The following is a 24,475-nucleotide window of genomic DNA, read 5'->3' as shown; positions in this document are numbered from 1 at the left end:
TAAATATATGACACTGCTCTCAATTACTAGGTGCTAATAAGACATACATAACCTACCATATAGACAAGGTTTTAATTATCAGATTTATAATTTGAAACTGAAGGAACTTTAGTTCATAAAAGTGAAAAAGATAAAATGAAGTCCAATGAAAGTAAAATATTATCTTTGCTTCCTTGATTAAATCTATAGTTATTTTTACTAAAGTATGATATATGTTCCCATTATTTAGTTTTGTTTAGGGAAGTATATAAGATGAGAGAGAGAGAGAGAAACTTTAAAAGTTTGATCTAATGTACTTACTACCAAATAAAGATTTTACCTATAGATTGAAACTAAATTGTAAATGTCCCAAATACTTTTCCCGATGAAATTCAAACAAAATTAGACTTTTATACACACAAAGCAAAACAAAACACAACCTATATATAATTTCAAGATTAAGAAAAACAAAACAAATAAAAGCATTCTCTCAAGACCTTGCTTCAGTTGTGTAAAATAATTAAATGTGCTATTCCAAGTTGATTTTAGTTTTTAAACACAGAATTTGATAAAAGATAAGTAAAAGAAGGCCTTGGGTTCAGGGTGGCAGATATTTAGTGCACCCTTTATCTAGTTCAGGAAACACTTGAAAGATTTATCAAGTTTCCTTATGTAATGAAAGACTTAACTAGTTCAAATAAGCAATACCCACAGAACATAATTAGAGCAGCATATTGGAGCACAATTTTTTTTCATAAAGACTAAAACTGAACAGCAGCAGATTGAAACACAATTTTTTTTCCTAAAGACTAAAACTGAACAGCAGTCAAGACTCAAGCATAGAATATGTTTCAATGTCACATGATGTTGGACAGTCCTTTGAAGTCTGGACAGTCTTTCTCTACTTCTAATAAAATTTTTCCTAGCTGATTAATATAGTATTCCCAAGAAAGCGTCCCTAGAGGTTTTGAAAATAAGACCTTAGAATAGCATATTAAATCTTAAAGAAAAAAAAAAAGACAGGAAAAAGGCAGTTCCTTTAGTAGATGTTTTACCATGGGAATATTATTAATAAGAAATCAATTAATTTTTTAAAATGTTACTTTTGTAAGGAAATAGTTTCTATGCAAAATTCTGTATATTTTCTAGCTGTTTAGTTTTATATGTAGACTACCTAATTTTGCAAATATTGTGCTGAGACTGAACTGTTCCACTGTTTACCCACCAGTCTTGTTAATTTTCTAGCATCTTTAAAGACAAAATAAAACATACCAAGAATGTCTTCATTTCTCTTTCTGTTAAAGCATCATCATTTACTTTTTTCTGCTTGACTATCCTACCATAGTATACTTCATATCTTTATTTTTCTAACAATAAGACGTGAACTTTGTTTCACATACTAGTTTCTAGTTTTCATTCATTGTTATTAGCACATGCAAATGAAAATGAAGTCAAACTCACTCTTCCCTGTTGCGTTTTATATTAAAATCTTTGGTTCATTATGTTGTCTTGTGATCTGAATAAGACATTTTTTCAGGAAATAATTTTAATCTCACGAATATGACATGTATAACTTATACCATATAAGTGAAACATCACTTGGAAAACACTTTATTTTCTTTCTCTTTTTCTGTTTTTTAATCACTCTTCCTTTCAATTAGAGGTGCTTCATAGTAACTTGGAGAAGACAAAAACAACTTCCGATGTTTGCTTTAGGAAAAAAAAGCATATAACACATTTAATTCTGAGCTTATTCTTTTAAATAACTACAGTTCTGAAAATTGTGGTGATGAGTATTTGCTCCTAATTGCATACAATTTTTAAAATTAGAGACTGATCAGGTTTTTCTCAACAGAACTGCTTGTTTTTCTAGTCTACATGTTACTTTGCTCTGTAAGACTATTAGTTTTACTTTTCTTTAAATTCTTTATTGAGGGAGGCCAAAAATGCTTAGTAACTAAAACCTAAAAACCTAGTTTAGAATAACATGCACAAATTCAGTTCACATATCCATTGGGTTGTAATTGTAAGATATATTTGACTTGCTATCTCTCTTATACAGATGATAGACTTTCCTCTGTATTTTTGTAGAATTCGTATTACCAAGGTTTTGAGAGGGCAGAATCAGCTTCCTTTATTTTTGAATAAAGGAAAAGTGATTGAATAACTTGTGATTGTTTGGCTAATCCAACAATTGTAACTAGTGATTGTTCTAACTAATCTCTATATAACATATTCTCAGTAATGTGTATTTAATTAATAATTGGGTTTACTTGGCAATCACTTTGGATGGTTAATAGTTATTTTCTAATTTCTTATTTTAACAAAAGTTAATATAATTCCAAAATGGAGTACACTGAACAAAAGAGTGAAGGGAACAAATTTACTTGTAAAACATTTATCATGTGTGACTATCATAAATGATATCATTAAACTTACAAATCTAAAACCATGTAAAAATATATCAACTATTACTTTTTAAAAATTTTCCTATATTTTAGCGTGAATGAATATTACATTAGTAATGAAAATTAGACGTGATTATTCTAAAAATAATTTAAGCTTAACCCATTTGCACAAGGGTATGTCTGTCATTTACTGCATTTGAGAGAACATTTTTACTGCAATATAAAAGGGACATAAAGGTTTTATAAAATTTATTTTAACTTGTTATTGTACATTTTATAGGGAGTTCTAAAATCTTTAACCATTGACCTATTTATTCAGCTGGAACAATTCAAACAGTTAACTGTATTGAGATAAAACACATTTACTGTGCTTCCAACATGACCCACAAAGATGCATTCTCTCCTAAAGGAAATTTGTAGAGTAATAAGATACAAATACTTCATACAAATCTTAATATTTGGCTGTCGCATTTCGCTGACTGTATCCTCTTCTTTTAGTGTTTAAGAAAACTCATTAATACAAAAGATAATTTTGTATTATTAGTTTTCAACATAGGACCTGCCATTTATGGAACTCTGTTTTCGAACAAAAACGTTTGTTTTGAAAGGCATCTACATCAAATAAACTTGTTGGATAGATTCACACCTGACAAAAAAAAATTCAAGATAAACTACAACTGCGAATTGTGCTATAGGGAGGTAATATGTGGTCCAAATTCCAAAGAATTTGAGAAAGTGATAGAAAGAAAACAATTGGTGTTTCAGGTACTTATATATGGAAGTTTAATGTTGTAAATAAGAAAACGGGTGTGTGTAGGAGGGATAATAACCTCTTATCCACCCACAAACTTCCTTAAGCAACAAATACTGCAGGAAGAAAAAGTATTAAAGGTGCCTCCTCTCAAAATTCAGAGGTGTGTGGGTGGTTAAAGAATAATTTTTAACCCCTGCTTTTCTCTATAAGTCTTTCAGTCATATTATAAAGACAATGCTATGAATATCTCCATTTCTGTTTTTTTTAAATATTTATGTGTTGCTTAGATCTTTGTTAGATTCTGAAAAATAAATAAGTCTGGTGAAATTAAAACCATATTTTAACTATCAAAATAATTATAAATGTATTATCCTGCTGTACATGAGCAGAATCCACAGTTAAATTTTAATATCATCTTATGGGAAGTTGTATGATAATGTTTATAGAAATAAAATGTATCTAAGATACACAGCATAGATACAATAAGTATATTTTTATTTCATGAGATAAAAGGAAGCACGGAACTTACTTATACAATTTATATATTTATATACAATTTTAAGATAATTCTTTAATAGGTTATTGTTGGATATGTACAACAAGTCAAATTAAACTTATGTTTGTTATTTGTATAAAAAAGCCTTATTTTTATGTGAATTATCCAGATAATTGTTGTTATGATAAATTTGGTGTAGAAAATCAGTTGACATACGGTTTTTATTTAATGAAAAAATTCCAGTACAAATTATTTTCATATAACATTACTAAAGATGTCCATAATTAAGACATTTGCTTCATATACATATTGGATAGAACAAGAAAGGTTTACATGGCAACACATTGTAGATCTTGGGCTGCTATTTCTGATTATGTGAACTGCTAAAAACTGGCAAAAATATTTTAAGCACTTTGAAACTTGGAGATAATTTTTAAAAAATCCTTGTCTTTCTAATGTGGATTTTATAATATTTAGTAATTTGGTTGACTTGAAGGAAGGTAGTACTATAACCTAGGTATTTTTGCAAGATTTCTGGGGCTGTAAAGATGAATATGACACAGTTCTTTACACTCATGGAGATTACATGTAAATTCTCTTCTGAGCACACAATGGAAAAAATTATGATTCTAATTATGAAAAGAAAATTATTCCTCTGCAGAAATAAAATGTTAAATATACTGTAAATAACAAGGAATTGAATATTTATTCCATAAAATATGCTTGTAAAAGGCTAAGTAATTTTCCCTTCCATGTTGCTGTACTAATTCCCTCTCCAACCAGCATACCTTTTCCACTTCTCCACTATCATGGTCAAAGTCTGGCAAACACAACATACCTCATCATGGTTGTATGTTTTGTTCCCCCCACCAAGCGCTTGGGCTCACATTACAGCCAAAGTCTGACAGGTGTCAATTGTAAGCAACTTCTGCTGAAATACTGATTTAATAGAGAAATTCTACCAAGCATGACACGTCTGAAATTCTTCCCAGGCAATATATATGGGAAGAAAGCAGAAACTATCCTCTTTTTGCTCTGCCACACCTGAGAGCTGCTGTTCTGCTGGAGATGAGCGTATAGCCATCTGAACTTCAATTGAAATCTTATCTCAGCTCTTCTTAGGTTGAAATCCATCTTACTTTCTCTTTACCTAAAAGAAGAACAGTATAGCAATGGAGTAATGAAATAGAGATAGAATGAATGAGGACCATGTAATGGATAACAAAATTGGAAAAATATAGAAAGCAAACAGAAGGAGGAAAATAAAGTGAGAATGATGGAAAATGAAAAGGGAGGAGAAAGGGACCTTTGTTATCAGCATGGCTATAGTTTGTTTTCACACATGAATACGCTTTTACAAATAAAAATAACTTTTTTTTTCTTCCAGTAGAGCAGTAATAGCTCTCTGAATTTCTGCACATTGCTTAAGAATGTGAAATAGATGCTACAAACTTTTGTCTGAATCATCCATATGGGTTTTTAAAAACTATACATAGGAAAAGAAAGTTAATCATTATGTGTAGTATGATAGAAATGGCTTTGGATTATGAATCAGGAGATTTGCCTTCTAGATTTTTAGCTGACTTGAAGAATGCCTGTTTGATTTTTGCTCTCAGTTTCCTGGGAGATTCACTTATTTTGTCAGTGAAACAGTAATATGTATCTATAGGAAAGATGATTAAAATTAAGTAATGCAAATAACTTTGAACTCCAAAAAATTCAAAATGAAATTAAAAGAATTTATGTTACCTTTGCTCTTTATTCCCATATACTATAAGAATATAATTTCTCCGAAGGGTTTAATTAGAATTTTGAATCTTTTAATTAGTGATTTTAAGTCCATGGCTTAAAGTATTGATGGTGGGATAGTAATAACTCTAAGAATCCAATACAGTTTCTAGTATTTAGAAGACACAGCTAGCTCTGACTCCTGAAAGCAAGTGGAATCACTGTGTTAATACACATAATAGAAGATAAATGCATCCAGAGGAAATGCAGTTACACAAGATAGGTAAGAAATAAGGAATAATGTTTAAAATTTCAAAACAGTACATAATTATTCTTAAAACTACAGTGGCAGGTATATTGCCTCTATAGAAAACCAATAAAGAAGAAGTAGGAGGGAGTCACAATGTAGGAGATTCTGTATACTTACAAGAAAGAATGTTTGTGAGGGCGCTAAGCATTGCAAAATTTTTCTTAGGGGATTAAACTTTTTAGAAAGAGATTCTTTTAAAATTGATGGGAAGATTTTATTACAATTCTGCTTGATGTCAAAATATGAACTAGCTAAATCTATAAGAATCCCTATGTTCATGTATAATGATTTATAAAATGCTGTATAGTTTATAGAAAGCACTATTATAGCATTTATTTTAGTTTTTAATTTTTATGAACACATAATAGTTGTATATATTTGTAAGCACATATAATATTTAGATATAAGCATGCAATGTATCATGATAAGATCAGGGTAATTGGGGTATCCATCACCTTATGCATTTATTATTTCTTCATGTTAGGAACATTCCTATTGTATTCTTTTAGTTCTTTTGAAATATACAATAAGTCATTGTTAACTATAGTCATCTTGTTGTGCTACCAAACACTAGATCTTATTCCTTCTATTTAACTGTATTTTTGAACCCATTAGCTATCCTGTCTTTATCCCACCCTTTTAAACCACAGCAACAGCTTTTGGATGTGTAGATGAAGATCAGAAAGGATGAGCACTTTATGCAGTAAATATGGTGACTAAGCCAGTCCTTGAACTTCAAGAAGGAAGGAAACTAGTCTGCAAGATTGCCCTACCTCTTGTACTTCTTTGCAACAACTATACCAGACATCATCTTCTATGGTTTATATAAATCATCAATTCTACCAGCAGTCCGATGACATTCTATTATTACATCTCCTCATCCCCTTCCCACTTTCACTTTTGATTCTGAAATCATCTGTTCTACTCAATGTAATTATCTAAGTTAATCACACACCTCAGTCCATGGGACTTCATGATTGCCAACTATTCTATTACTTTTCCCCTTTGTTTATCTAACCCTAATCCCATTCCTGATCTTCTGTAAGTATTCACTCTAAGGTATTTGAGATACTTTAAATCATTGCTAAAAATATATATAGGATAGTTGTGTAAGTAGCAGTAGAAGGTAGTGGTACAAAGCACATATTCTAGAGCTCTAGACTCTGGATATGATCCTGGCTCACCACTTACTAGCCAGACTACTGGCCAGTACTTACTGTAGCTGCTGATCCTGGACAGGCTACTTAGACTCTGTGTTTTTCATTTCTTTATTTGTGACCCTGGTATGGTATGCAGGAAAGTACTCTAAAGTTGAGATTTGTGCACATGAAACCTAGGGACTTGTGCTCTCAGGATCAGAATCTGCAGAAGGGAAGAAAGTAAGATTGGGAAGAGGGTGAATTTGAATTGGTGCAGTTAAAAAAAAAAAAGCTACACAGCGTGGCCCATATGAGTTCTCAAGATGGGATGGCCCTTATTAGTTGTCATCAATTGGAAAAGCAGGGCTGAGCTTTTATACCCCACCATTAATCACCATTGATGTGGACAGTTCCCAAAAGGGAGCATACCGTGGGCCAGGCAGCTCTCTTCAACTGCAGACTGGACCTGGAGAGGGACTCAACTGTGAGCTATCTGAGTGAAATACTCTAAGTAGCTGAGGAGGGAAGAATGTGGACATTGCACCATGGTATCCACTAAGATCTGTAAAATATAAAACAACAACAAAATAACAGAATTCTTAACCTTGTAGAACTTATTTCTTGGAAAGAGACATGAGCAGTAAACAAAAAAGGAAAAACACAGATTGTCATATGGTAATGAGTGTGATGCAGCAGGAGGAAAGTGATAGAAGGGAAACGAGAGGTTACTAATTTGTTTGGGGTGATCAGAAATGCCTTGGAGAAGGATCAGGAGGGAATGAAGGGGCAAATCCTGCAGATGAGGGAGAGAAGGACATTGCAGGCAAAGGGAACTCCAAATGAGAAAACTCTGAAGCAGATGCATGTCTGGGATATTCCAAGAACATCAAGGATGTTAGTTGGGCTAAAATGAGTGAGAAGATGCTTGGTTGAAGATGTGGAAAAAGAGTGGGAGTGACCCTCAAGGCCAGAAACAGAAAGTTCTTTTTCTGGGTGAGCAGGGAGCCATTGGAAGGGTCTGAAGGAGAGGAGAATGTTGTAATCTGACTGGTGATTTTAGAAGATCACTCTGGCTGCTGTGTTGAGAACATGCCTTGCTGAAGTAAGAGAGTAAGGGAGAAAGCAGGGAGACCTGTGCAATTAAAAGGAAAAAAAAGATAAAGTTTCTTTTCTCTTGTTGTCATTGATTTGGGGATCACAGTATCTCTTGTCTATTTTAGACATATCACTCTGCTACTCATCTGAGGGACTTTGTGTATGGTCCTTTATTGAGTATATTGAGAAAATATCCTAGGTTTTGCTGTAGTCAAATCTATTTTTAATCCTCATAAGGTATTTTTATATTGGGGTTTTAAGATATCCTTCTTCTTTTTGAAATTTTTAATTCCAGATAATATTTAAGACATAGGAATGTCTCTGCATGCTGCAGTGCATGCCAAATTGCATTGAATTTGTTTCAAATTTGGATTTGAAAATACAGCTTTTTCTTTCAATGTACTAAATGAACAATACATATTATAGGATATGATTTTCAATGTGTACTTAACAAAGAGCAATTTCATTTTCTCTGGTAAATTACACACTTGTTACAGCTTTGGGATTTTAAAAAATCCAGGAATAAATAGAAAACAATATGTTTGAATAATGTTGGCATCCTGGCTCAATGAGTCAAACCAAAAGAATTATTCCAGTGCCTGTCACTTAGTAAACTAGTTCTGAAAAATCTTTTAATTTTGTGTTCCTTGCTGATCTCTCTCTGAAAAGAATAAAGGGAGAATTAACTGGATTTCAAATAATGTTGGCCTGGTGCTTCCACAAACCTATTCTGCAGATTGGTTATTTAAACTGCATTCATTCCAAATTAAATAACATTTCCTATAAAGTTGAACTTTTTCTCTATTTTTTTCTCATTTTCTAGCTGCATTCTTACTCTTTTCTCCTGTAATTTGGCTGACTGGATTGCTATTCTGTCATTACCTTCTTTTGGTGAAGGCCACAAACACAAGGAACATATTAGTGGAATCAGTTGGAGAGGGAACCCATTTCTATAATTGCATCTACAAAAAAAAATGGTGTACTCTGCATATATTTGGTCCTGGCAACATTGAGAAGTTTGCATGTTCTTGTGGGCATTGAGATGGTGTGAAAGTCATTACAGATATGCTGACTATCCTCTCCAGAGAACATAGCACTTGCAGAAAAATATGACCTTTGGCAAGTAGAATTTCTGACACACTGATTTAAGTGGTAGTGGTGGCAAGTCGTTGAAAGGACATGTGGAGCTATACAGTGTCATCTCTTCTGGCCCCTTTGAGCCTCGTGATATAGTTTGAGATCTAATCCTTAAGGGTTAGAGAGTTTTACAGTGTTGAGAATTTTATTCAGTTACTCAAAAGACAACTGTAATAGCAACTTCAATGTGGTTATCTTTAAAATAGCTGTTATTTTAAAATATAATTAAAGAGAAACACAGCTGGCAGTTTAAAGGAAAAAAAGGAATTAGTAGTACAGTTATTATACTGCATCTTAAATAGTGGGGTGATATTAAATGGTTATATTCTGGAAGCTCATGCCCACACTGCCTTTGAAGTTCAGGCTGCCCAGCCACATTCAGGCATTGATTCAGGAAACTCCCTTGGCCTTTCAGTAAGAGAGAGCTCCCTTATGCCAGAACTGCTTTGAAATAGAATGTGGCAGAGCTGTAAAGTGGGTCCAATTCTACAAATCAGCACACTCTGTGGATTTTCTATTGTGAATAGTTCTCAGATCTATATCTTCAGACCCTCCACCAATAGTATATTTCAGCCCTTAGGCATCTCTCATCTATAGCATTGGAAAAAAGCCTCCTAACAGGTCTCCACAATTCCATACTTGCCTACCTAAAATATTTCTTACTTGCACAGTCAGAATATTTACATAAAATACTTATCTAAGTATATAATTCCCCTACTTGCAATTCAGCAATGGCTGTCCATCATCCTTAGGATAAAAATTAGTCTTCCCAGCAGGAGATACAAAGACCACCAGAACTGGTTCAGTTCCTGGCTCTCCATCCACATCATTCATTTTCTCTACCTCAGACTTGACACTCCAGTATAACTTTTTGTTGATAGTAGTTCAGTGGGATAGACCATCAATTGATTGCATACCTCCATGCTTTGCTAATGCTCTTCTATTTGTCCGAAACCCTTCCCATGTTTTTGCTTAAACATCATTCATATTCCAAGACTAAGTCAATGAAAATCTACATCAGGATGATTGTCCTTAATCTTCTGGTTGGACTACATGTCTCTCATCAGTTCTACTTTGTATCATCAGTCTGATTCATTCAAATAGTCTGTGTATTATATGTGCCTCAGGCTAATGACTATTAATACCTGTATATTAGAAAAGAAAGCCTGGTGCTTAGTAGAATTTTGTTAAATATTTGCTCAGCTGAACCAATGCATTAATACTAACAACAAAAAGTGTGCTTAATTCAGGTGTGATGGCATGTGCTTATAGTCCCAGCTACCGAGGAGGCTGAGGTGGGAGGATCGCTTGAGGCCAGGAGTTAGAGGCAGCAGTATGTTATGATAGTGGCTATAAATAGCAACCGTACTCTAGCCTGGGCAATGTAACAAGACCCCATCTCCAAATAAAACCAAAAATTTAAACAAAAAAATAAAATTTAAAAAGAAAGTGTGCTTAAATTTCTAAATGTTTCCACTCACATTTGCATGCTGCCATTTAAATTATTTGAAATTCTAAATTAAAAGCTGGATATGAATGGTTTTGTGTACTAAAATAACTCTAGAAGTATTTTAACTTCATAAAAGATGACTGAAAACCAGCAACAACAATAAAAAAATAATGGCATGCCAGGAGGAGCCTAGCAAAAATCGTTTGCAAGCTTAGCCTGAGAGTCATCTAATACCAGTATATGAACTTGTGATCTACCTCATTCTCCAAAAGTAGTGTGCAGAAAGAAAAGAATTGAAGATATTTTAGGATTCTAGCTAGTTTGTTTGTAATTGAGGTAATTTTCACCTATATGAATACTCTATTCCACATCCAAATTACTTATTCAAATCCCAAATGACTTTGGCCAGAGAATGTATTATTTGGAATTCCATTTGATGCCTTCATTTAATTTGACATTGAACCAGTTGTGGGGGGTGGGTGGCAGGGGACTGTCTTTTTGGAATATTCAAGGAGTTATCATGATAGTAAATTTATGATAAAGTTCATAAAATTTAACCATCAAAGCATATTACTTGGAAAATAAAATGCTAGATATTAATTCCTCATATCTAGAAAGTCTCTTACTTTTGTGAGCAAAGAGAATAGAATTCTTTGAGCATTTGACTTTTGAAATACTCAAAGATATATGGAGAGAAAAATGGAGCCTCCATCTGATGCCATGGGGATTCTAGATCAAATGATTTTAGAGTAAGTCACATCACTGTCAGCAGACTGAAAGTAAAGACTCAACCAACAATGTTTCATAGAATTGTGTCTGGCATGTGCTATGTGCTTGTTAAATACTTGTTAAATTAAGGGATGAATGAATGAACTGTCAGGGAAGTGATGTGAACTACTAGGAATACAATTAGTTGATGCATGCATCAACACGGAAGCCACTCTTCTACTTCCCAGTAATTGCTAACTATGACCCTCAACTTACTGAGAGTGGGCATAGGAAATGCCATAATACACATCGTCTCTGAAGAAATCTGCAAAGTGATTCTGTTTCATCCATTAACTTCAAGTCAGATCTCCTACCCCTGTCCTCATGCTCTTTTATCTCATCTGTTTGCTTCACACATGAAACTTCAGCAATGTAGTAATGCTCTGATCGAATATAAAATGTAAGTATAGAGGATAAAAAGGAGAACTTGGAAAAAGAAGGTAAAAGAACAAACTAGTGAAGAGAAAAGGACTTTTCTATGCAAAATAACAGAAGGAGAAAGGAGAAAGCAGTGATGTTCAGCATTTTGTAGAAAAGTTTTAATGTTTAAGGGAAAAAAAGATGGAATTTTAAATAGCTGCAGGCGTGGGTAGGCTGTATTAGTTTTATACATTCTCTTAACATTTCAGTATTAACATATACAATATTTACTAAGTTTATGCATTTCTCCCTTTGATTGTTTCTATACGCCCAACACATGTTTTGAGAAGAAAATAAAGAAAAATGTGTTCCAGGCAGAGATTTTTTTTCCTAACTCCACCACCACATGCATATTTCTCACCCATCTAAAATAGCATTTAATGCTGCCATTAGATATTTTATTAGGAAAAATAGGTTTCGTTCTTGCCAGATAAGACAAAGGTTGAAATCAATGCTTCATTCTGCTGACTAGGAGAATTAGACAGCCGCCTTCTACTCCAGTACTTTTAAAAATGTGTTCTGTGGGACTTGAATGCCTCAAGATGCTATTCTGAAAAGAGTATCCATTTAAGTGAGGTTGATAAAAGCAACATATTTTGATGCCTTTTCAAGAGCCATATATAAGGTGACCAACCAGTGCCAGTTTGCCCAGGATTTTTCTGATTTTAGCACTGAAAAGCTTGTATCCCAGGAAACTCTTCAGTTCTAAAAAACTGTTCTAAAAAATTCATATATATCTTGAAGTAAGAAATATGCTAAATTTTGTTTGAAACGTGTTTTTAAAAAGAATACCTGACAATGAAGCATTTTTTCTTAAGCAATAATATTAAAAATCAAAGGGATTAGTCATCTATGATACACACTTTGGGAAACTCTGCCCTAATCCCATCCATTTTTCTCCTGGCCCCTGGAGTCTCTCCATTTTGTTGCCCTGTTTTGCAGGGCATGTGGAGCCTGAGGAATGGTCTAGTATTGTAACTGCTTGAGTTTCCTCCTGAGCCTTAGACTAGAGGTACTTAAAGCCTTAAGCCTGAAATTTAAAATAATTTATATATTGAAAATATTTTTATCACTTTGAAATATTTCTCCTTTCTCAATATCTTTTACAAATATGTACCTGTCTTAATGCAAATCTTTTGGGAATTTCTACAGGAATGTAATACATTGTAAGAAAAATCCCTAAAAAGTCTATATTCCATTTTCCATTACATAATTCTAGATGAGTCTTTGTATATTTTGGGAAGTATGTGTACATTTCAAAGAAGAAAGTCATAAAGAGTTTTGAGGCTGCCATGGTATGGCAACATAGGCATTCCAATAACTCTCTTCTGAGCCCTCTCTGTAAGAACAATTCCCATACCTGAGGGGAGGTAGAAGAACAAGACAAGGAGTAAGAAGCATAAAACGGAAGACAAACAATGTCAATGCTTGGAAAGGGAGAAAAATTCAAATTCACAGCCACTTAGTTTCACTTATTTTTTTTTTCAAATAACCAACAGTTAAAAGTTTCATCTGGCTCAACACATCTATACTCCCACTGCGTCACGAACTAGAAACAGGTGCCTTTTCCTTCACCTGCAAACAGTCATAAAAGGCAAGCCCATTTCAGTGAACACCCGAGGACTGGGCAAATGAATGTATGAAAGGAGATCTACTACACTGAATAATGTTTCAAAAACTGTATTTGTTTCAACTAATTCTGAATTTTTTCTAAATTCAGAGATATTTATCTAACTTCCTCTAAGTAGTTTTCACCTCTAAATATCTGAGAATTAAAAAGTATGATTTCTGACATTTCTAGCACACAGTATCTACTGATAATGCTGAGGGAGCATTCTTTTTGACAAAGTCTCTAATTTTTTTTTTTTTACCTCGGAGACAAGACTTTGCAAAAGAAAAAATGCAATAGTTGCCTACTGTTCCCTGGGGTTATTGGAGAGGAAAGGGAGTGGATGGAAAAGTACTTCAAATAGTATATTACTTTTAGGTATGCTGCTTTCAAAGGGGGTAATTATAGAAACACTGACAAAGACACATCACTGTTGTTTTACAAATTTTATGTGTGTGTGTATTTGTATGACTCACAAAAGTTCATACAGCTTATCTTCTCCCATAATTGATAAGCCCAGTATAACACTCTAGAGACTAAACTATCTTGTTTTAATATCCTTATAATGAGTACGTACTATGTGTCAGGCATTTTATAGCCATATGTTAAGTACTTGCTGTAACTCTTCAAGAAAGACATATCACCTCCATTTTTGGGTGAAGAAAATAAGAGACACATATTATTTATGCAACATCAGGTAGTGTTAGTGGCAAAGCCAGGATTTACACCCAGGCTCCTGGACCTCCAAAGTTTCCCTTTTCTCCACTGTCTTTATGTGTAGTCTGTTATTTTTTAAAGTCAGGGATTTATAACAGAAAATTATAAACTTTCATATTAAAATATGTTAAATATGTTATTTTGGTTAAAAGTAAGGTATTTCTATTAAGGAGAAATACGGCACTAGTCATAGAAACATCTGTGCTATTTGTTTTGTGTGATGTGTCTTTGGCTTGCTAGTCTCCTGCACATGCAAGTATGTGTGCACAGGTACACACACACACACACACACACACACACACAGTTTTTATTCAGAGTATTCATTCTGCTAGTATGTATTAATAACTTTTATATATTGCTATATTATATTTGTACTCTGAGTATTGATAACATAGCATAATATTATTATACTCTGTGCCAACCATATTTTAGATGCTAGAGATACAGATAAAGTCCCAATTCACAGGAAGCTTAATTCAGAAGAGAAAAAAACAGACATAAACCAAGCAAATAAATAAGCAAAAACATTTCAGAGTGTGGTTACTTTTTTTTTTTTTTTTTTTGAGACGAAGTCTCGCTATGTCGCCAGGCTGGAGCGCGGTGGCATGATCTCGGCTCACTGCAACCTCCACCTCCCGTGTTCAAGTGATTCTCCTGCCTCAGCCTCCTGAGTAGCTGGGATTGCAGGCACATACCACCACGCCCAGCTAATTTTTGTATTTTTAGTAGAGACGGGGTTTCACTATGTTGGCCAGGATGGTCTTGATCTCCTGACCTCGTGATCCCCCTGCCTCAGCCTCCCAAAGTGCTAGGATTACAGGCATAAGCCACCGCGCCTGGCCTGTAATTACTTTTAAGAAAGTAAAACAGTGATGTTATGCAAAGTTACTAGGTTTTGTGGTAAGAGTGAGATTTTCACTGAAGCCTTAAGTAGTAGAAAGAACAAGGTACACAAAGATCAGAGGCAGGGCATTCGGAGCAAAGGGAAGAGCACAGGCCAATGCCCTAAGGGATGCCTTAGTGAAATCCAGAAATAGAAGGAAGGTAAGTGCAGCACGAGCATAGTGAATGAGCAGGAAAGTGGTAGAAGAGGAGAGTAGGGAAGTGGTAAGGAATTTGGAATTTATTCATAGCATCATGGAAAGCCTTTGGAAGACAGTAATATAATCCGGTTTATATTTTCAAAAGATTGCTCTGGCATCTGTGTGGAGAATGAATTGTAGATGAGGCAAGAGTAGGTGCAAAGAAAGGAATAAAAAGATTATTGTAGTGGAGCAGGGAAAGAGGATCCTGACCTGACTAATATGGTGGCAACAAAGGTGGTGAGAAGGTGACGGATGTCCTGGGGGCCATGTCTATCCTCATTATTTCCCATTCCTTTCTATATTGTTATTGGTGTGAACAAAAATGTTACATGCCAACGCAAAGAAGGATATGGAAAAGGGAAGAAAAAGAAATAACCCCATCACGTCATTTAGCACTCGCCAAGTTCTCCATGCCCATTTAACATAAATGAATGTGTAGGTTTACTTTTAAGACATGAAAATGTGTCATAAAAAGCATTATTTTAAAAACCAAAGCCCATGCATTGAGCCTACTATATTCATCTAAAGTAATTTTCTCAGACTTTCAAGAGAGAAACAGATTGGTGTACTTTTGGGATTGTTAACTAGTGGCTTTTCAATAAAGCCTGAGTATATTGATGATTTTGTTTTTCATTTACCTTTTAAAATTTATACAATTTAAGTACCATCACTGGTATGGCAGTAAAAAATAAAATATAAAAATAGACAGCTCTATAATTTGGCCTTTAAATGGCTTCACATATTTATATTCTATGTAGGATATGTAACAGATTGTGACAACAGAATCAGATATAATCAAATTGCAGCCTTACAAATATAGCAAATATCATGAAACAGCTCCCTTCTGCTGACTCAAAGAGTGGGAGTTTCATTTCTTTCATTATATTTTTTCTGTAACAGCTTATCACTAGCAACACCTTTGGAGCATTTCTCCTTCTTTGTCAGTGTAAACGTCCACACAATAGCGCTTTACCTATATTTGCCATCAATTTTCTCACATTGGATTTTCTACTCTGGAGACAACTAATTTGAGTAACTGGAAATATAAAGCTTATGGCTTCCACCTTCAGTTTCCCAGTTCACAGAGCAATATAGAAGTCACTTCCAGATGCAGAAAGCCCAAAGCCCACCCATAGACTTTGTTCAGCCTCCGTGGTGCTCCTTAGCTTATTTCTCTAAAGCCTGCAGATTTTCATATGTGGTATTTGGGGAAAATCTTATTATCAATATATAAGCATCACTACAATTAAGCTCTGCTTGTTGTGATGTCTGAATATCAATAAGGACTCCAGTTCATCCTGAGAGTGACAGCCATTTAGTTCACTCTGCCTGTCTAATCTTGGGCAAGGATTTAAAAGATGCTGTCAAATATTTATAAACATGTGCATTTTTCTTTCACAGAGATTCTTTTAAAGTGAGAAGAGTTATTTTCTGTTTTGTCTTGGATTATTGTTTGGTTTTTAAAAGCTCATTTAGCTTTTCCTCTTCTTTAATAGTAAATTGCAATTTTTTCCCCCCTAAGACTCACAGGAGCTATCCTTCACTGTATTCATGAAGTGGGAGTAGTGCTGTACCAGTAGGGGGCGCTCATATCATACCTATTTTGTGGGTTGGCGAAAAGTAAATTTTGTAGGTTTGTGTAGTTAAGGGTGGAGCTATTTTAACTCTAAAGCCAACAAAGATTATGAGTTGGAATAGAAGTTATTTCCCCCTGTTGAAAAGTTAAACTTTGCTAAAGTTGTAAATCTTCACTATAGTGCGAGTTTAAGTGGCTTTTGGTTAATGAAACTGCGTGCTGTGGTTGATGTTTTCAGATAGCTTAATGTGGAGAATTTAAAACATATTAAAAGACTTTTTTCCTGATAGGTATTATCAAATTTTTTAATCCATAAATAACAGACACAGCACACTCACCCCTGATTTTAAGGGGTTTCTTATATTTGTTTCATGGCTGTAATTTCATGTAAACATGGCTGATGCTGATGTGAGTAGCAATGGACATAGAGTTCAACTTGTTTTTCTGGTAAGTGTCTCCTAAGTAAGTTTACTTTGGGGTCATTTGCCTTCTTCATTACATTGGCATCAAGTGTAGTCCCAAAGGCACCAAGATCATGATTAGCTAACTTTCACCAACATCAGTAAGGAAGCAGCCTGAGGCATCCTTCTATTCCTTTTTCTTCTTCAAGGTTGTTATGTTTGTCCTTTGAGTTGTCAGCACCCTTCAAAATGCTCTCTGTAATTTTAGAATCTTTAATATGGTGAACATCAAGCATCTCATCATGCCAAATGTAATTTTCCACACCCCCGGCATTTAATGTGTTCACAGGAAATGAAAAAAGAATCACACTTCCTCTCTTTGCTTGTTCCTTATGCTTTATCGAACACCATTTTAATGCCAGGCACAGAGTGAGAGACCAGAGATTAAAAAATAAAAGATGAACAGGGCTTATCACTGCCCACAACAAACTCATGATCTAGGCAACACATTATTTTGTGTACTGGGGAAAGGATGGCTCCAAAGCCTGTTTTCTTTAACAGAAGAAAAGGACACAGTTGTCTCCAGACTGGTCCACATGTTTAACTTTCACATCATTCCTGGCTCAAGCAAGTTGACTAATTGCTTACACTATACATCCCAAAATTGAAAGTCTTTAAATTTGGAAGTGCATGATGCCTGCCTTTAGATGGACATGGCTTATGGATTCACTTATGTCATACAATTTTCTTGCAAACTACTATGCTGTTTCAGGCCGGTGAGGTGGCTCATGCCTGTAATCCCAACACTTTGGGAGGCCGAGGAGGGCAGACCACTTGAAGTCAGGAGTTCAAGACCAGCCTGGCCAACATGGTGAAACCCTGCTAATGAAAACACAAAAATTAGCTCTGAATGGTGGTGGGTGCCTGTAATCCCAGCTACTAGGGAGAATCGCTTGAACCCGGAAGGCAGAGGTTGCACTGAGCCAAGATTACGCCACTGTACTCCAGCCTGGGTGACAGAGCAAGACCCTGTCTCAAAAAAATTTAAAAAAAATTATTATGCTGTTTCATAGGTTGAATCTGCTTTGACACTGGTATGCAAACAGGAGGGGGCAAGGGGAGAGGAATAGGAGGTGACATGGGAAGATGAGACTGGGAGATGGTAAAATGTCCCCACTTCCTTAGGGTGAGCTCCACAACTGTCTAGCAATTCTCTAGCAATAAAATGGCTGTCCTAAGATTGATAAGCCTTTAGCGTGGCAGAGTGATGACTCTAGACTCTCGGATTTAAAGATCTCTTTGCTTCACACAAGGTCTCTTTTCTCCTCTCTTTCCTCTACATAAACTTTCTTCTCTGTCAACATTAGTGCTGCCTATTGCATCCAGTTTACTATAATGCATAATTACCATGCCATCATTGCTGCTGCAAATGCCTTTTTCTCTGTTCTTTCTGCACATCCTTTTCCATTTATCTTATATTTCCTGTTTTGGAAATATAAGATACATCTATATACATCACGGTGCCTTTGTAATGTTACATGTATTTTTTTCTAAAGAAGGTCCCCTAAATTGCAAAAGCTCAGGCTCCAGAGAGACTTAGATCAGTCTCTGCCCATGGGTTTTAATATTCAAATCTTTGGCTCACCTTCCAGTTGCCTTGTTGTTTTTGTTGCTGCTGCTGCTTTTGTGTTATGATTCTGTAGGTAAATTGTTGTAGGGCTTGTTCTTTTCTTAATGAATATTTTTAATATCTTTTTTTCTCCCAGGCAGTTTCTTAGTCCAGAGTTGTGCCAGAAGCCAAATTTTCTAATAGAGCTTAATGGATTCTTCGACAATTCTTGTAAAATATGGTATCTTAAACATCTATCACTAAAGTGGATATTACAGTACAGATATTGCAAAAATGTGTTTAACAGGGTACATAGAATTTCTGCCAAACCAAATGTGGATACACAGTATTAATAGGACTCACCCAGCAACTTATATTTCAGCCTTCACAGTGACTTCGATACCAAGTTCTTTATGAAATCTATTGAGTACTCTCTCAATTTCACCCACCTTGACCTCCCCTCCCCAAACACACATACTTGCTCCACCTAAGAGGCCTAAGTCTCTCAAAATTTTAGAAGGCAGTCAAACTAGATGCCCTTTTTCCAGGCAGTAATATCACAATAGAAAACATCTTCTGAATACTAAACCTCTGGCAGCAGTAGAGTCCATTCATTTCATTGCCAAAGGAAATGGTAACCCAGTAATTATCACTGGCCCTATTACTTCTTCTCATTAGCCCTTGTCTCACACAAAGCAGAAGTTCCAGTTCTTGGTTCAGACTTTGAGATTTCCAAAGAACTGGTTTGGCAAATGACTTTTATTTCTTGATCAACATTTTGTGTATCAGGCACTTATTCAGGTTCTGCAACTAGAGAAGTGAACAGACAATATTTGTGCTAGCATGGCAATAAGTTTTGCTGAAGCACGGCAGTGAGGTGGGAAATATTAAGGGATGGAAAAAGACTGTTTAATTATCTAGAACACTTCCTTGCAATAGATTAACAAGCTTTCAATACCAAGCAGTTAGGGTAAGCCATTGCTCAAAGGGACTACTATGACAGTTTTTTGTATTACCAAATTTTATTAGATGTTAAGTCCATACAGAGGTTGAACTATATACAATGGCAGTAAACTGAATATGAAGTCATTAAAAATTAAGTTTTGTGCTATTCTTTTGGGTGTCATGACAGTAGCAAAACTAGCGCATTCAGTTCCCAGAATCACAGCTTCATCATAAAGATGAGTCATGTTGAACTAAAGGGACTATATTTTAATGAGCCAATCTGGTTACTGTAGCTCATCTATGCTCAGCAGCAGACTGCCTGGGGAACAGGAGACAATCTATTTGTCAAATGAAGAATTCGTCCCTGATGCTATCCTTCGGTCTTGATCCCCCCCTCAACACTCTCCTCTCTGTTCCTTCTTGTATAAAGTCTTGCCTTGGGGGTTTCCCTTAACTACAAATAACGGTAGCATAAAACAATCTGCATTGTGCCTGCGATTCCCCATTTGGCATTTGTTGACAAATAAGAGTCATCAAATATTTATTATTTATCTACTATGCTTTTAGCACTGTGGGGTTACAAAATAATCTTTATAGAATAATCTCTTGTCCTTGAGGAGGAGTTTATAGTCCTTTGAGAGAGTGAAAACCTCCATACATGGAACTTCAGATCAGAAGGTATGGTCTGTAGTCATTCAGAAAAAAATGATCGCTCGACCGTATGTTAGGTAGTCAATAGGGAGAACCTTAGAAAGGAGTTGGGACATGAGTTAAACGTTAAAGAATAGTTTAGGTGTTGAATAATTTGGCATTTTTATCATTTTCCGATTTGCTCTCTTTTTAAATTCACGTACTAAAGATTTCCTATTGACAAGCATACGATGCACAATTATTTTTATTCCTGATTTCAGTAGATCATTCTGTGAGTTGCTGTGGTTGTTTTTCTAGCTTTAGGAGAGGATTAATACCTTGAATCCTTACTTGTAAGTCTCACCAGCACTAGAGGTTTTAAAGTGTGGAGTAATAACATCTAATGTAAGGGAACTAGAGTGGAGACGAAAACATAGGGGAAATGCTAATTTTCAGTAGTCAGTATAACCATGGGTAATTTTTATGGTTTGTGATATTCTGATGTAAATGCTTTAAAGTAGATTTTGAATATATTATTTTCTACTGAATATCGCATAGTGTTATTTTAAAATTTCTTAGGAAATACCAACCCTGTGCCAAGTAATGAACATTACTGATGGCTACAATGCTTGGCTAGCATCAGATCTGTCTAGCTTTCACATTAAAAATAATAAATCTAGATTTACAAAGTTCTTGACACACAATATATCAGAGATATAATCTCAAAAATGTATATCCAAATAAGTTCTGTCCTTTAAGTTTGGTCCTCTATGAAATGATAATCATATCTGAACAGTAATACCATCATTCCATAGATTTTTTAAGTCTGTGTTTCAGTCTTTCTTAAAGTGCCAGTAGACGACTGTACAGATAAATTTCTTACATTATTGTGAAATTCACATTTTTACGAAGATGGTATTGCCCCTGCTTGATCATCTGCTTCATAAATTCACATAACAAACATTTTGCATGGTACTCATACTGTGCCAGGGAGGCAAAAATAAATTTGGCGTGGATCCTGCCTCTAAGGATTGTACCACTAGTAGACTAAAACAGGTAAGAACTTGGCAAACGAACAAGGAAAAGGCCATTTGAGATAAAGGAAATGCACATAAAGACATGGAAGTGCGGAACAGCATGGCATTTTCAGGGAACAACAGATGGTTTAGCATGACTAGAATATGAAATGCAAGGAGAGAAAGGGTGCAGATGATGCTTTAAAAAGTTATTTTAAGCTAGACAATGAAGATTTTTTAACACTTAAAATAATTTCCTATTATCAAAGATTTTATCTGTCTTTTTTACCATAGCCTGGAATAAAGTTATAGTAGGCTTTTCAGGTATACTTTTATTAAAATTTGAGGGAATAGGGACAGTAGAAACAAATAAATAAGCTTAGAAGTGCCATACGTGGTGTCAAAGTGATGTCTTGCTTTCACATTAAAAATAAATATATATTTACAAACTTCTTGACCTATGATATATCGGAGACATCATTTCAGAAACATATATCCAAATAAGTGTTACACTTCTTGTGAGCTATTTTGTTTTTTAGTCACAATAATTAAGAAAACCACAGAGTACAGAAACTAACTTTTATGTGTTTTTATTAAGCTTTAATACTTATATACATTAACTTATTTAAGATATATATAACAATCTAAGTAATACGCATTTCTCTTCCTATTTTACAGATGAGAAAACTAAGATTCAGAGTAAAAAAAGTGGCCTAAGATGTCCAGGTTACTAAGAGACAAAATCAATATTCAAACAGATATGTTTGGCAACAAAGTTAATAGTTTATACTGTGTTGCCACTTTACCTCAGTCAGACTTTATCTATACCATATTTGGGTTTGAACACCTTCTGTTCTGAAGAAATTTTAAAGTTTTCGTTAAACTGTCCCAAATGTCAGGTAGGAAAAGTTGACACTGATTTCCCTAAATCACAATATTCATATTAAATATTCTGGAGGTTGCCAGGGAAGAATTTCATAGCTATCTTATCTACACCATCCTATACAAACTGCATCTTGGTTCATTAATCCTCAAATTATGTTAAAGAAAAATAGGGACTATTATACAATCTCTAAGTGATAGTAGGCTCTCAAATGTGACTTTAAGAAAATATGTTAACCTCTCTCGATCTTAATTCTTCATCTCTAAAATGAATAGTTTAGACTAATAATCCCAGTGATCCTTCTGCGTGGTCTCAGGATTCCGTGCTCACTGCAAAATAAATAGCATTTCAGTCTGTAGATACGGTATATGCTGGCTTACAGGTGAGAGAGACACTTTAAGTGTGATTATTTTATAACCGCCAAATTTGGAATCGGATTCGAGAGCTGTGATTTTTGTGTTTATTTTTAAGAACTCTCATGGCCTACATATTTCTGGCATATGTAAAATTTGTTACTGGTGATATACCCTGTTTATAAACAGAAACTTGTTCTTTAAAGACAAGGTACCAATGTGCTTAATTTTCAAATCAATAGAAATAAACTAATCAAGAATACCCATCAACTGCATTGTGGAGTGGTTGTTGTATGAGGAGGCAGTAGGGTATAAGGATTAAGGACCCAGACTCTGGGTTTGAATCCTGGAAATGCCACTTCTTCCTAACTGTGGAACTTTAGGCACATTAATGCTGTTCTCTGTGGCTCAGTTTTCTCATCTGTAAAAACAACTTCTGCCTCATAGAGTTGTTTTGAAGATTAAATGTGTTCATGTATGTGTAGTACCTAGAACAGTATCTGGTACATATAAACATTCATGAAATGTTACCTGTTGTTAGCATTATGGATAAGAGATCACTTATTTGAATTAAAGAAGCTACAGAATTAATGGATAAAATAAAAATATTGAAGGTAAGCTGCAAGAGGGCAGAGGTTTTTGTCTGTTTTCCATATCTGTTTCCTGGGCACCAGCCTAAGTATCTGGCTTAGATTAAGTGCCCAACATATATTTGTTGAGTGAATAGTTCAAGATTCAATGACGTTGAAACCTCTATTATCTTGTTGTTTTTTTTTTCAAATGTTCCTCTGTATTTTAATGTTTCTTGTGTTCAAGAGCATTAAGCCATATGCTATAAATTCTATAACATAATGAGTAGTAAGTAACAGCTTTGGTCTCTAGATTCCTGTTTCAGTTCCTCTGTGCTATTTTAAGCAGAAATACCATAAAATCTTAGATAATTTCTTATAAAAACAAGTGTTAGGCCTCATCTTTTTTCTTCTTTTTTTGACAAGTAAATAAAACCAGGCCTCTACTTATTTAGACATTTCATGGGTCTTGGCAGTTCTCTTTGTTGTAGCAGTAGCTGTATTGATCCAGCTGTTGCAGTTGCTACTTGGGCAGCTGCTGGGCAGCATTGCCAACTGCCTCAGATGGTTTTTAAACTGATTTTAGAGAGAAAAACAATCCAGGAATTCCAGAAATACAGCTAAGCCTCCCCTCTCTCTTGTCCAATTAGCAGCTATGACTTAGAACCATGGATTCCAAATACAGCAATCCTACTCTTTTGGATACAAATTAATGCCTATCTTGAAGAGTCTAAGTTGGATAAAAATCTCACCCTCAGTCTCAGTTTTAGTAATAATACTTTAGAATTACAGTTACTGTAAGCCAAGTGTTTATAAGGATTTTCATAATCTGTATCTTATTTTACCTAAAAACCCATGCTTTCTTCTCTTTACTCTTTCCCAGATAGACATAGTTCCTGAGTCACTGTTGATTAGCCAAAGTGACAAAGATAGCCACTTTAGTTAATGAAACTAAATTATTTCTCCCAATAGGCTCTCGGTCAAAAACACGCGGATATATAAGGTGCTTTCCAGCTTTGTACTATCTTAAATATTTTATTGTTGTCTAAATGATTTTGTTCCAACCATAAGCTTGGAAAACAAGAAAATTATATAGTACAACACCAAAACCTAATAATTGTCACCACAGGGTGCATTGGCCAATGAGAGGAAACTGCCTTTTTAATTTTTTTTTAACAGAAATAAATATCGATATCCAACTTAAAGTTCCCAGGAAGGGTATGAAAATTTCGCATAAAGATCTTATAAGTTTTATAGAAGGAGAGAAGCTGAAAACCTATTTAGACCTATTCTGCCCAAAATGCAGTGGTACAGAAACCTGTCAAAGTGGGGGAATGTACTTTCCAAAGACCAGGGATGAGAAGAAGGCAAGAAGCCCTCAAAAATCAGCTGCATGAA

General features: G+C 34.8%; 1 protein-coding gene across 1 annotated transcript in view; it reads left to right on the top strand.

Moving 5' to 3' along the window:
• The window catches only part of TMEFF2 (transmembrane protein with EGF like and two follistatin like domains 2), a 240,162-nt gene that overhangs the window by 15,810 nt on the left and 199,877 nt on the right, over positions 1-24,475 (top strand). The window lies entirely within an intron of this gene.

The sequence above is a fragment of the Pan paniscus genome, chromosome 13 (genome assembly GCF_029289425.2).
Source record: "Pan paniscus chromosome 13, NHGRI_mPanPan1-v2.0_pri, whole genome shotgun sequence".
Lineage (NCBI taxonomy): Eukaryota > Metazoa > Chordata > Mammalia > Primates > Hominidae > Pan > Pan paniscus.
Note: the sequence above shows the minus strand (reverse complement) of the source record. Positions and strands in the feature narration are given on the sequence as shown.